This window comes from Hippocampus zosterae, chromosome 3 (genome assembly GCF_025434085.1).
Source record: "Hippocampus zosterae strain Florida chromosome 3, ASM2543408v3, whole genome shotgun sequence".
In the NCBI taxonomy this organism is placed as follows: Eukaryota; Metazoa; Chordata; class Actinopteri; order Syngnathiformes; family Syngnathidae; genus Hippocampus; species Hippocampus zosterae.
In genome coordinates, this window is record NC_067453.1 from 5,217,929 (window position 1) to 5,231,882 (window position 13,954).

Genomic DNA, 13,954 nt, shown 5'->3' on the forward strand with positions numbered 1-13,954 from the left:
TCAACCCCAAATCACATCGTTTCAATCTTTTGTAATTTAGGAAAAATTACAGGGTACTGTGCAGAATCCTGCAAATGAATGACCATTCATTTTTTTCATATACACCTAAAAATAGAAAAGTTATAATATGTCACATTTTAAAACAGACACGCACGCACGTACGCACACACACACGCACACACACACACACGCACACGCACACACACGGAAGGAATAATTATAACAGGGGATAAATGTTGAGTCTGAAAAGCTTTAATTACTGAGCACTGGTTCCCTCTACAGGGAAACATTTTTAATTAATATTCAAGCTCTGTCTCTCTCTCTCTTTTTGTCTATTCCATTATCTCTCTACAAGATAAAATTCTGAGAAATGCAGCTGACCTGCTGCTGCTCTCCAGGAAAATCCACAGGGAAATTATGATTATGAGTATGTGCTGCCCATGGGTTACATTTTCCTGAGACTAAATCCATAAGTGATGCGCAGCTTCCATCGTGATCAAAATAAAGCTGCAGGTTGATGTAAAGTGTCACGGTAGCGAGTCAAACTGGACAATAAAAATATTTAGGATTTTGGACCGAGTTCTGTCGGCGATTTTACAGGGCAGCAAGTGGTGCAAGATGCCACCCTTACAAAATGCCTTGAGTTGGCAGTTAGCAATAAATCGATTGATACTAAATAAATAAACATTTTTATCATGAATGTTTCATATATTGTGTCCATTGTGTGGATAAAAAGTGTGTTTAAGTAAAACCAATCCGACCACCCATCCTTTGGAGAATTACCGGTAGGTTGTGTCCTACTGGTACCACCAATTAAGGAGAAAGTGTAATTTAACTTACATACTGTACTCGTAACCAAAATGTTTTGAATGAATACAGTAAGCCCTCGTTTATTACAGTTAATGGGGACCAAAACCATCCGCGATAAACGAAAATCCCCGAAGTAGACCCCCCACCCCCCGTACAGGTACATGTACATGTGTATGAGTAGAAAAAATATTTATAAGGCCAAATTTAATGGTATACATAATGTAGAAGTAAATTTTGTCGTAATTAAAATTACTTAATCCTGTACACTAATAGATTTAAACGTGTAAGTTAGGTTAGGTTAGTGTATGAATAACAAAATACAGTAAACATATACATGTAGTACTGTATATGCTGCTCTATGTGAGTCGCTGTTGTTTTGCTGCCTTTCGCTGCTTGTCCCGGACCGTTTGCGGACTTTTTGCAGACTTAATTTTTATTTTTTATTTTTATTTTTTAGGAATATGTTTGAAAAAAAATCCACGACGCACTGAATCCGCGATAAATGAATCGCGAAATAGCGAGGGATCACTGCAAAGGTTGCATCCATCCATCCATTTTCCGATCCGCTTTATCCTCACAGGGGTCATGGGTCATGCTGGAGCCTATCCCAGCTGTCTTTGGGCAGCAGGCAGGTACACCCTGAACCGGTTGGCAGCCAATCGCAGGGCACACATCGACGAACAACCATTGACTTCCAAACACACCTAGGGACAATTTAGAGTGTTCATTCAGCCTGCCCTGCATGTTTTTGGAATGTGGGAGGAAACCGGAGTACCCGGAGAAAACCCACGCAGGCACGGGAAGAATATGCAAACTCCACACAGGGAGGTCTGAGCCCGGAATCTTCTGCAATGTGAGGTAGACATGCTAACCAATCGACCACCGTGCCACTCTGAAGGTTACATAAAAGCATCCAATAAAAACCAATACTTTGTATTTATTTTAATTTTCTTTAGCACAGACTGTTTTTACCAAATTTTACTCATCTGATTCACTGTCTTCTGTGTTTAAGAAAAATCTTGACACTTGAGAAGAGTGAATTTTGCTTCCAAATAATTCTTTCATAGTACTCCTCTTGCTCGTGTGCATAGTGTATTCAGTAGTTGGTTCAGTTTTAAAATGCTGAAAATTTTTACAGACAAAAATGTGAAGGCCTCATGGTTAGTCATTAGTCAGTATTATTCACTTTAAGTTGCACCATCATTTCGAAGCATGTCATGAAAGCTGGTACAGCCTCCACATTAAAATTCAATATATTATCAACTTAATTATCTTTTTATCTTTCAACTTATGTGTACTTTCCTGAAAAAAATTGACACAGATAATATTACCGAACACGTTATTACACAGAAGAACACAGTATATGTTTCCTTTCAGAGTTACTTTTGTTTTAAGTTGCCGTTAAGACATACTCTGCATTAGGCGGCGAGCTGAATGATTGCCAGCTTGTTAGGGGATGCCAGGAGTGACCACGAATATGAGAGGCCAGCTTTTAAATTGCAATAACAATCAGCAGTACTAAAATGATAAGTCGGTCAGCAACCAAGCTGTGTGTGAGTGTGTCTTCTTTGGAGTTTGTATATGAAAGGATCTGTCTGGGCACAAGGAAACAAATGCTCATGCACACACCCACACATTCACAAACGCGGAATAGTGTTTACTGGCATAACCACCATGAACATGTGGAGCGAGCTCAGCAGGAAATTGATTCCTTCCAACCCAGAGACTGACACTATTCAAATTCCCAACTCTGTTTTTGGACAGCAACACAAAATTCGACCTCGTCCTGGAATTGATTTTCACTTCTGTCCCATTTCATGGCCACAGAGAAAATTGTGAACCACAGTAAAAAAAAAATCAATCTGTTCATTCCTGTTCCCTGTGAAAACAACTTCCACTCTGGTACTTCAACCATTTTGGAGGTGAGTTGGCTATGCATGTGTGTGTGTGTGTGGGGATATATATATATATATACAAATAGATATATATATATATATACAAATATATATATATATATACAAATAGCTGGATAGCTCAGTTGGTAAGGCATCGGTTTGGCATACGGGAGACGGTGGTTCGAATCCCGCTTGGGGCAAAAATGAGCACATAACACCATCCAGTGTGGGTCCTTGGGCAAGATCCTTCACGCTAATGCCTACCTCATACAATGATGAGAGACAATAAAACGAATGACATGCCGGCTCAGACGTCGCCCGGCCGTCAGGTGCTGGGGAACCAGAGCGAGAATGGGCGATAACATGGCTCTGTTGGAATGCTACTACTCAAGCAACCCTAGTCAGAGGGGTTACATGCAGAGAATGTGGGCTAAATGGTTACTTCGAAACCCACAGTCACGGTTGACCACGAAACAACTAGTAGCTCAGTGTTCCAACATCCACAAACGGCAACTGCTGTCACAACTTGAGATTGATGAGGTACAACGCAGGTTCCATGGCGAAGGGCCCCAGTCTGCCAGATCAGAGAAGGAGGTCATACAAGAGATTGGGTGGCCAGCCCCAATGAATGAAATGCTGAGCGAGGCAGCAACTGACCTGAAAGCTAAGATCATGGCAACAATGAAACCTGGGCAACCTAGAAACCGATTACAACGGCTATGTGAAGTACTACCTGAAAGCCTCATGGAAAGTGTGAATGCAGCACTGAGGGCACTCCCTACCGTAACGATCACGGAAACCAATGAGCTGATATACACTTCAGCATCAGTGATCCTAGAGATGCTTGGCTATAAGAGCAACCAGGGAAGCCATGCCATGCATTACCCACCATGGAAAAGACGGTTGGAGGCTAAGATCAAGGCGGCTTGGAAAGATGTGAGTCAATTGACGGAGGCCCAGAGAGGTGTGATGAAAAGGCCGATACCCGAGAGGTACATCCAGATGACCATACCTGAAGCACTTGAAACTGCCAAACAAAGAACCAAGCCTTGTCCAGCCGCCTAAAGCGGTACACGAAAGAGAATGATGCCAGACGAATAAACAGGCTGTTCGCAACACAACCTGCGAAAGTGTACGCTCAGTGGCAGGGTCCTAACAACAGAGCTGACCCACCAAGACTGGAAACTGAAAGGTACTGGAAAGGCATATGGGAGACGGAGGTTGCACATAACAGCAGTGCACAATGGCTGGTGACCCTGAGAGAGGAGCACAGCAACCTCCCTGAACAGAACCCAGTTACCATAACAGTGGCAGACTGTTAGAAGAATCTATGAGCAAAATTGTATCATGTTTAAAGTTTCGGTTAATTTGGGCATGTCTGGACATGCTCAGCGCAGAGGTGTCGGCCGTTTGGGCGGAGGGCCTTTTTCTTGAGTAATCACGTCAAAGCAAGGGGGGCGAAGGCTAGATTCAATCACAAATTGGGAACAAAGAGTTGTTGAATACCAAAAGACAGTTTGGGAACAGCTGTCGCGCCCAGGTGGACATTAGTCATCAGCCAAGTCTGTGACTTGTGTATTCGGGTAGATCAGATCACTACCGAGGGGCCGGACCGGGGGGCGCGGTATGCTAATCTCTGGGGCAAAGTCTTTCTTGTATTTTGCAATAAAAGTTCGAACCGGCGGAGAGGGAGCCGAGTGTGATCGCGGAGCAACAACCGTCGTTCGCTCTCAGAGGTCCGCTCCCGCCGATATTGAAGACAATTTTCCTGTGTGCCGAGTCGTTCCTTTAACTTTGTCCGAGGCGTTGTCGGCAGGATGATGTGCTTGTTCGAACGGATTTGAGCTTTTTTGTTGGACTCTCCGATTTCCTCCGGTGTACGATCCGTGGCTGATCGCGCGTTTTGCGCCTCCGAAGCCAACCAAACCTCGTGGAGACTTTTCCAGGAGGAGCCAGCCCCGCACCGGACACCGCGAGGAGCGAGCAAGCGCCATCATCCAACGAACCTGGGTTCAACTCGGCATCGGGACAATTGTCTGGAAAAATAAGGTCAGTCGGCGTGGTGGAGAAGCCGTTGCGTAGTCGGTTATCTCCACTGAATGACGGAATTAGACGAGTTAATGCCGAAAAGGAGTAGGCTAGCTCGAGTACCGTTTCGTGGTTAGCGGTACGGGGGAAATTAGATTCCCGGGACACAGAGCCCAAGCGCATTGTGAGAGCATTGGCTCATTTAGATACCGTTTCTCGCTAAGCGTAAACGGTGAGGAAGCTTTGTCTTCCTGCGGAGGTTGACCACCTCGGCGTGTGTTTGCATCTAACGTTGTATGCGTATATTGAGCGTATCGGTTTTGTGTTAGTGCGTGAGTGTGATTGGTGATCACGCTATTGTGGTAACGTAACCCATATAAACTCCGGCGCGGGCCATTTTTGTTTCGAATAACAACCCAGAACTAGATTGCGATTTTCGGTAAAATACCCGTAACACGTCTGGTGGTTGCTCGGCAACAACATGGCTATGCCGAAGTACTCTGGCTGCTGGTGATGAGCGCTTCCACCTTGGCTCACATGAAAAGACTATCTGATCAGAAAGAGATGCATAGGCACAATGACCTGCCAGGATGTTCTGCTCCACAGACTTGCCAGGTCCAAATTGGAGACTGGTCTTCTTCAAGGTGCTGAAAAAAAGACTTCTCTGGGACAGTGAACGCTGGAATGGCCCCTTTCAAGTGATTGCAGCAACAAAAACTGCGGTCAAGGGCGAAGGACGCAACGGCTGGATCCACCAGTCGCAGTGCAAGCTCCTTTGGTTCAAGGTTGAGGGGCCTAGCGACGCCAGTCCCAGGAAGGAAAATCAGCACCCAAACACCAGTGCGCGGACCTTGCGCGCCACCGAAAGACCACAGGAAGGAAGTCACGTGTTGCCTGTGCATCATCAGCATCATCATCAACATCATCGACCTAGGTGGGGTCACCGTGGGCACACAGGCCCACGAATGGAGTAACTTGCCTCATGGGATTCGACGCTGGGAGGCAGGAGGCGACGAACTGACAGGACGATGATTGGTTTACTAGAACCTTATGTAAGCCCATATGACGACTTCACAGAAAGGCATTGCAGATGTGAATGTTTGATGTTTTGGGTTGGCTTACTCTGTTTGATGTTTAGATTAGATTTCGATTTTCATTTAATGTATAGCCATTGCCCGGGAAGGGTTTTCTGTCCTGATCTTGTTACACCACCTTCCCCTCAGGACAGTTTTTCCTCCCACCCGTGCAATTGCATATCAATGTCACCTGGGCGTTTGACAAAACTTTAATTATGATACAGAGGTGGGAATGTTAGAAGAATCTATGAGCAAAATTGTATCATGTTTAAAGTTTCGGTTAATTTGGGCATGTCTGGACATGCTCAGCGCAGAGGTGTCGGCCGTTTGGGCGGAGGGCCTTTTTCTTGAGTAATCACGTCAAAGCAAGGGGGGCGAAGGCTAGATTCAATCACAAATTGGGAACAAAGAGTTGTTGAATACCAAAAGACAGTTTGGGAACAGCTGTCGCGCCCAGGTGGACATTCGTCATCAGCCAAGTCTGTGACTTGTGTATTCGGGTAGATCAGATCACTACCGAGGGGCCGGACCGGGGGGCGCGGTATGCTAATCTCTGGGGCAAAGTCTTTCTTGTATTTTGCAATAAAAGTTCGAACCGGCGGAGAGGGAGCCGAGTGTGATCGCGGAGCAACAACCGTCGTTCGCTCTCAGAGGTCCGCTCCCGCGATATTGAAGACAATTTTCCTGTGTGCCGAGTCGTTCCTTTAACTTTGTCCGAGAAAATCTCTGACACAGACATACAGGAAAGAGTCTCAGATATGAAGAACTGGACAGCACCAGGCCCGGACATGGTCCATACCTACTGGCTAAAGAAACTAACAGCACTCCATGAGCGTCTAGCAGTACAAATGAACCAGCTGCTGAGGGATGGGACTCACCCAGAATGGCTAACTGAAGGGCGAACGATCCTGATCATGAAGGATCCCTCAAAGGGTGCGGTCCCATCCAACTATCGGCCAATAACCTGTCTCTCCACAACATGGAAGCTATATATATATATATATATATTATATATATATATATATATATATTTTTCCTGTGACACCGCTACTCCAGTTATTATGAAGGCAGAGAAAGTTGTGAGGGTGGAATCACATAAGCAATTACAGGTAGGTGTACACATTAATAATGATTAAATGAACTGGTTGCATTTATGTAAATGCCCTCTTTGGGAAGAGACAGAGAGCAGATCTCTTGAGAGCAGTTGCAGCAGGCTGCTGTATGTGGTGGCCAGCACTAAAGATAAAAAACATACCTTTGAAAGTGCAGTGTTCATCATTTGCAATATGGTCACCTCACATTCTGTCAAAGTATCACCCTCATCTGACGGAAAGGCCAAATGAACTGCCTGCTTTCAAGCTTGTCTGACATTTGGCACCTCCGTGGCAATTTGCAAGACTTCATTCTCCACTTGGCGAAACATTTTTCACTCTGTGGTTTGGCCCAGAGGACGAAAACTCAAAGTTTGTGGCTCAGGAAGCTGAAGGACAAAATCACGGCCATCTTGTACAACTCCTCACACTTTCTCCATGACAAGCAAGCTATAGCAGATGAGCTCTTCAGGTGCGGGGGCAGCATGGCTCAGTGGTAGAGAGGTTTTCTCCCATCTTGAAGGTTGCGGGATTAATCCTCAACCCTTGTGACCATGCTGCAGTTCTCCTTGAGCAAGATGTTAAACCCCCAATTGCTCCTGATGTTACATCATCAGTAGGTATATGAGGAAATAGTGGTAAAAAACGATGAGTATCAAAAGTTGAACAACACTGTAGAAGTGAAATCCCATTTCCTGTTGCTTCTTTGTACTAACCACCTTGAGACTCTACCAGTGGTGTATTGAAGACTTCACCAACCAGGGACCAAAACATTATCGAGATGAGAGAGTATCACCACTGAGACAAGAAATGAAACACTACAAGCTAACCTGGCTGTAAAATTAATGTTTGCCTTAGCTATGAATGTTGCAAAAACAATTGAGGGAGGAAAATAGCTTATTTTTGCTCATTGCTATAGAATGGGATATTTTGATTGCAACTTTCCAAGGATAGTTAATTTAATGGTTATTTTCGCTGTCCTCTCTTTGTACTGATAAAAGTTGGATGTGATGCTAGCAATTTCTCTATGCAGCGCTACAGAATTTACACATTACAGAGCATTTTCGCATACATATCACACTAATGCAGTGTTTCTGAAATAGTGGGATGCGCCATTGCACCTCCATTACGTTAGGGGACAGTGGCGCTCTCATTGCCAGAGTTTGCGCAGGGAGCATTCTCAGGGAGGAAATATGATGAGGCATATGTAGAGATTGGCTTCAATGTGTCTGTGGTGGGAGATGAGGCAAGATCGATGTGCTTACTTTGTCTAAAATTTTGGTAGTGGACAGCATGAAGCCAAATAAATTAAGGCGTCCCTTAAAGACATTATACCCCAATCACACTGATAAGCTGCTTGAGTTTTTTAAGCGAAAACGTGCCGAATATTGCCAACAATCATGCCGCTCTATGACTGCTACTTCAGTAAACTAATAATACAGGTCCTCGCTACACATTGAGCAGGAGCCGAGAGTTGCTGTGTCCTGCTTCAAACCTCGCTTTGAAAAGCTGTGCATTGCAAAAGGTGCTCATTGTAGCCATTAATCCAGACATCATCTTTGATTAAAAAAAAAAGCACAAATTATTTTATATATTTCTGTTTTGCTGGTTAAAGTTTTTTTTTTATATTGTGCTTCTGAGATAATGTTGGTGATTAGTTTGGATGCATTGTTAGTTATTGAGTTTATGTCATTTTATTTTTCAGTATTGTATGGTTTGACATGGTCAGTCAAAAAACATTTATTGTCAAATTAGGATTCAATGTTATTTTCGAATTTCAGATGCACTTTAAACCTTTTCTGTTCCAGTTACTAAAGCTATTCGTTGTTGTAAGTTGGTCCATAAAGTTGGTCCATATTTCTTTGTTTTTTTTAATTCTCTTATACGTTAACTAGCTGGTTCGCCGCCCTCCGGGCGGCTCATCAGCTAGTTCCTGCGGAAGGCTGGTAAGGTGGTGGTTCGCCGCCCTCCGGGCGGCTCATCAGCTAGTTCCTGCGGAAGGCTGGTAAGGTGGGCCTTCGGCCCACAAAAGTGTTGTTGCTTGGTTCAACTTTTTGTTCATCTTCATTGCTTATCACGAAAATAAAGAGATGTTTAGCTCTACTAAATAACTAACAATTTTATTGCAATGCTTGTGGGTCGACAATATTTTTTCGCTAAGATGCCCGCGCGATCGTAGTGAGCCACTGCCTGAGCGGCGCAGTGGCGGCGCGCAGCGGCGCGGTGAAGTAGGTACGTTTTGAAAAGGGACAGACGGAAGGACAGACCGCGTGCGGGACGATGCGCAATATATATATAGATAAGGATACAGTGTAATGCAAAGGTGTACAGACGCTCCCCGACTTACGAACATTTGAGTTACGAACAACGGCACATACGAACATTTTTGCGGATATGTCGAAAAATGTTCAGAAAGAGATGCTGTAAGTTAGATTTTGTATTTCGTGCCTTTTTCCGAGTAGTGCTTCTTTCCGCCGCTAATACCGACGTGAGGCACTGTGAGAGGAGGAGGAGGAGGAGGAAACGCCTGTCACCATGAAGAAATTCGAGACGGAACTCTTGGCCGAGGGGTTTTCGCTGATAGATAAAGCCATTGCACTCTTCGAGCAGCAAGACCCAAATATTGAACGTTGCACAAAGGTTGCAAATCAAATGAATTATTCCATAGAGTGCTACTGCATCATTTATGATGAGAAAAAGAAGAAAACTGTGCAATCGTCATTAGATCGCTTCTTTCGGCCAGTTTCTACTACACCCTCCAAGGAACATACTCGTCAACCCTCATCTTCTTCTCCTGGACTCTCAACTTCTTCCTTCATTGATGTTACGGAGGAGGAAGTAACTCTTGAAGCCCATTCCAGCGACGACGAAGACCCTCTCGTCCCCATGATATAAAATCCGCCTCTTCCTTCTCCTCCCCCTCCATCATCTCCTTAAGCCTTCGAGTACATCTTCCAAAAGGTGTCATACATTACATTTACTACTTTTGGAGAAAGTGTATATTTTGTTTGAATACAGAAAGGCTAATCCAAATGAGGAAGGAAGACATTTCCATCTTCCAGCTTGATGCCACATTAATGCTCTGGTTGTCGTGCCATCAAGACAGCGCTCCTCGTGCTTATGCAACACAACTTTCAAAGTGGTTCCTCAACTCATTAAGACTACTGCAATTCATGCCATGTCAAATCTACTCTTCCTTAATGCTACACTCTTGCACGAAGTGCAGTGGTTAAGTAAAAACATCCTGCATTGCTTATGACCGCAAAAGGAAACATGACTAAATTTCTCTGAATAAAAGAATGGAGAGGTTTCTGATTGTCTATAGAGGAATCTACTGCGGACTGGTGTGAAACGTTGAATTACAATTTAGTAAGAATGCTTCAGAGCTCAGACATGCGCAGAAAATTGTGCCCCTTCTTCATAGGCAAGAGAGTTATTCTAATAGTTAAAGTCTATTGAAAACATTGTCGAAACCAAGTTAAAAGTCCTACATGGCTTTTTTGGTGAGAGCAGTGGACTGATACGTGCAACCTCAACCACATTTTTGTCTGGGTATAGGAAGGCAGTAGATCAATCAAACTGACATGGAATAATGCAGTGGAACATTGATTTACAGCTACCTCAAGTTTCTTTGACGAGCCGTTGTGTGATTTAGATTTTTGTGCTTCGTGTCGTGACGGAACATGACACCTGCTGACCGGCCAAATGAGGGGGAATTTCAGCTAATGTCTATTGTATTGTATTGTATGCTGACATTGCCACTCCCACGATAGCCACTTTGAAATTCACATACAGTATATTGATGTCATTGATCAACTTCAATCTGATGATCAAATGATGAGATGTCTTTATGGTACTTTAATTGGATGTGATGTGACTACATACAAATTATTATCCATCCATTCATCCATTTTCCACCGCTTATCCGGGGTCGGGTCGCGGGGGCAGCAGCTTTAAGAGGGAAGCCCAGACTTCCCTCTCCCCAGCCACTTCTTCGAGCTCTTTCTGGCGGCTGCCGAGGCGTTCCCAGGCCAGCTGGGTAACATAGTCTCTCCAGCGTGTGCTGGTCTCCTGCCAGTGGGACATGCCCGGAACACCTCACCAGAGAGGCGTCCAGGAGGCATCCTAACTATATGCCCGAGCCACCTCATCTGGCTCCTCTCGATGTGGAGGAGAAGTGGCTCTACTCTGAGGCCCTCCCGGATGACCGAGCTTCTCACCTTATCTCTAAGGGAGAGCCTGGACACCCTGCGGAGAAAACTCATTTCGGCCGCTTGTATCCGGGATCTCGTTCTTTCAGTCACAAACCATACCTCGTGACCGTAGATAAGGGTTGGGATGTAGATTGACCGGTAAATTGAGTGGTTCGCCCTTTCGCTCAGCTCCTTCTTTACCACGACAGACCGATACAACGTCTGCATCACAGCAGATGCTGCACCGATCCGCCTGTCGATCTCTCGCTTCCTCCTGCCCTCACCCGTGAACAAGACCACAAGATACTTAAACTCCTCCACTTGGGGCAAGATCTCCTCTCTGACCCGGAGAGGGCACTCCACCCTTTTCCGACTGAGGATAACGGTTTCAGATTTGTAGGTGCTGATCTTCATCCCAACCGCTTCACACTAAGCTGAGAAACGCTCCAGTGAGAGTTGGAGAGCCCTGCATGAAGGAGCTAACAGTACCATATTATCTGCAAAAAGCAGAGATGCAATACTGACACCACCAAAACGGACCTCCCTCAACGCTTCGGCTGCGACTAGAAATTCTGGTGATGTGAAAAAAAGGTGATGAACAGAATCGGTGACAAAGGGCAGCCTTGGCGGAGTCCAACCCTGACTGGAAACGATTCCGACTTATTGCCGGCAATGCGAACCAAACTCTGACATCAGCAGTCAAGGGACTGATCAGCCCGTATCAGGGGGCTCGGTACCCCATACTCCTGAAGCACCCCCCACAGAACCTCCTGAGGGACATGGTCAAACGCCTTCTCCAAGTCCACAAAACACATGTAGACTGGTTGGGCGAGTTCCCACGTACCATCGAGGACCCTGCTAAGGGTGTAGAGCTGGTCCACAGTTCCACGGCCGGGACGAAAACCACACTGCTCCTCCTCAATCTGAGGTTCGACTTCCTGACGGACCCTCCTATCCAGCACCCCTGAATAGACCTTACCAGGGAGGCTGAGGAGTGTGATCCCTCTGTAGTCGGAACACACCTCCGGTCCCCCTTTTTAAAAAGAGGGACCACCACCCCAGTCTGCCATTTCAGAGGCACCCTCTCCGATGACCATGTGATGCTGCAGAGGCGTGTCAACCAGGACAGCCCCACAGCATCCATAGCCTTGAGGAACTCCGGGCATTCACCCCTAGGGCCTTGCCACCGAGGAGCTTTTTAACCACATCAGTGACTTCAGCCACAGAGATAGGAGAGCCCACCTCAGGGTTCTCAGACTTTGCTTCCCCCAAGGAAGGCGTGTTGGTGGAGTTGAGGAGAATTTCCTCAAAGCCGTCCGGAAGTCGGCTTCCATGGCCTCACCAAACTCTTCTCACGCCTGTGTTTTTGCCTCGGTGACCACAGCTGCCTCTGGGGTCCCACAGGCCATAAAGCCTTGATAGGACTCCTTCTTCAGCTTGACGGCATCCCTTACTGCTGGTGTCCACCAGCGAGTACGGGGGTAGCTGCCACGACAGGCACTAACCACATTACGGCCACAACTCAGATTGGCCGCCTCAACAATAGAGGTGCGGAACATGGTCCATTCAGACTTAATGTCCCCACAACAGATTATTATTTGTATTCTTATTACAACACCCTTTTTTCCTTTGTTTTTCTTTGCTTTTATCTTTATCGCTGACCTGTTCTACAAAATGCAGAACGTGGTTGCACATGACACCTATTTTCTAGTGACATGAATGAAATTGTTGCTCGTGAAAATACAAGTGACTCTGGGAAACCACAAGCCACAATGGCTGGTGAGCAAAAGAAATAAACAAAAAAATGTCAAACCCTGGTAGTGAGACAAAATTTGAGTTACAAGTGAGCTTCAGATATGGCACCCCTCGAGTGAAGTGGAAAAAATTGGGGAGTAGCATTTATCATTTAATGGTACAATCAAACACACTGCAACAGTTATCATGACGCAGCACCAAAATACTGGTGGTACACAGTGGCTTCATGTGCACACTTGTAGTTTACGATCTCGCATGGACACCAATGTACAGTGAAAACATTTGGTGGGAGAAACAGGAGGCCAAAACTGACGTCCACGTGTGTCGACGAAGACTAATGCTACAGTCAGACTGAACACATGTCGAGCTTTTCTGGCGACGCATTTCCAGAGAGTCAATGCAGTTTCCATTTACACAGCGTGATGAAATAAAAGCAATGTGGGACAACAATATCATTGCAATATTTGGGGCCAAAGGTACACACAACACAGCTAGCTTGCTTTACTGTCCAGACCAAAACAAAAAAGAAGTAGGCTTGGAGACTTGGGAGCAAGGGGAATTTGAATTGAATGTAGAAGTACAGTAAATTCAGGTCCGAACTTGGTCAGGGAGCAAATAAAATTTTCATGACGTGCCAAGAGAATGAAGAGTCTTTATGTACAAAGAAAATATGCAATTTAACAATGTTACCTTGTACACACATAAACCAAAGCGACATGTTTTTTTTTTCTTTTAGGGCGGGGGGGGGGGGGTCATTTTTTACTTCCTCCTTAAACGAGGCAGTGATGCTTCCTCGTGTAAGGAAGCCGAGAGTAGTCAAGTGGCATATTCGGATTTGCTCCGTTTGGTCGAAAACTGGAAACCGAGAGGAGTCGAGTGGCGTATACAGGTTTGCGTAGTTTGGTCGAAAACCAATTTTTGGTCATAATCTGAGGCGTAAAAATCTCAAATTTTCTGGTCGAGAACAGATGTTTGAAAACCAAGGTATGACTGTAGCTTCGTCTTGGTCCTGACGACCAGTCCAAGGGGGGAGACCGCCTCTCACTCAAAAATGATCTGGGATGGGCTGGGATGGGCTCTAGCTTTCATGCAACTCTAACCAGGAA

At 45.4% G+C, this 13,954-nt stretch overlaps 2 protein-coding genes and 1 long non-coding RNA gene across 4 annotated transcripts in view; 1 reads left to right on the plus strand and 2 right to left on the minus strand.

The window, feature by feature from the left end:
* smpd3 (sphingomyelin phosphodiesterase 3) overlaps positions 1-13,954 on the minus strand; it is a 76,466-nt gene that overhangs the window by 23,548 nt on the left and 38,964 nt on the right. The window lies entirely within an intron of this gene.
* Positions 1-13,954, plus strand: part of LOC127597715 (uncharacterized) — a 166,450-nt gene that overhangs the window by 23,475 nt on the left and 129,021 nt on the right. The window lies entirely within an intron of this gene.
* On the minus strand, positions 1,151-3,022 carry LOC127597788 (uncharacterized). The gene is made up of 2 exons (XR_007961750.1): positions 1,881-3,022; positions 1,151-1,700 (listed from the first exon to the last, which is right to left on the minus strand). It is a non-coding gene; the product is annotated as an uncharacterized LOC127597788 (long non-coding RNA).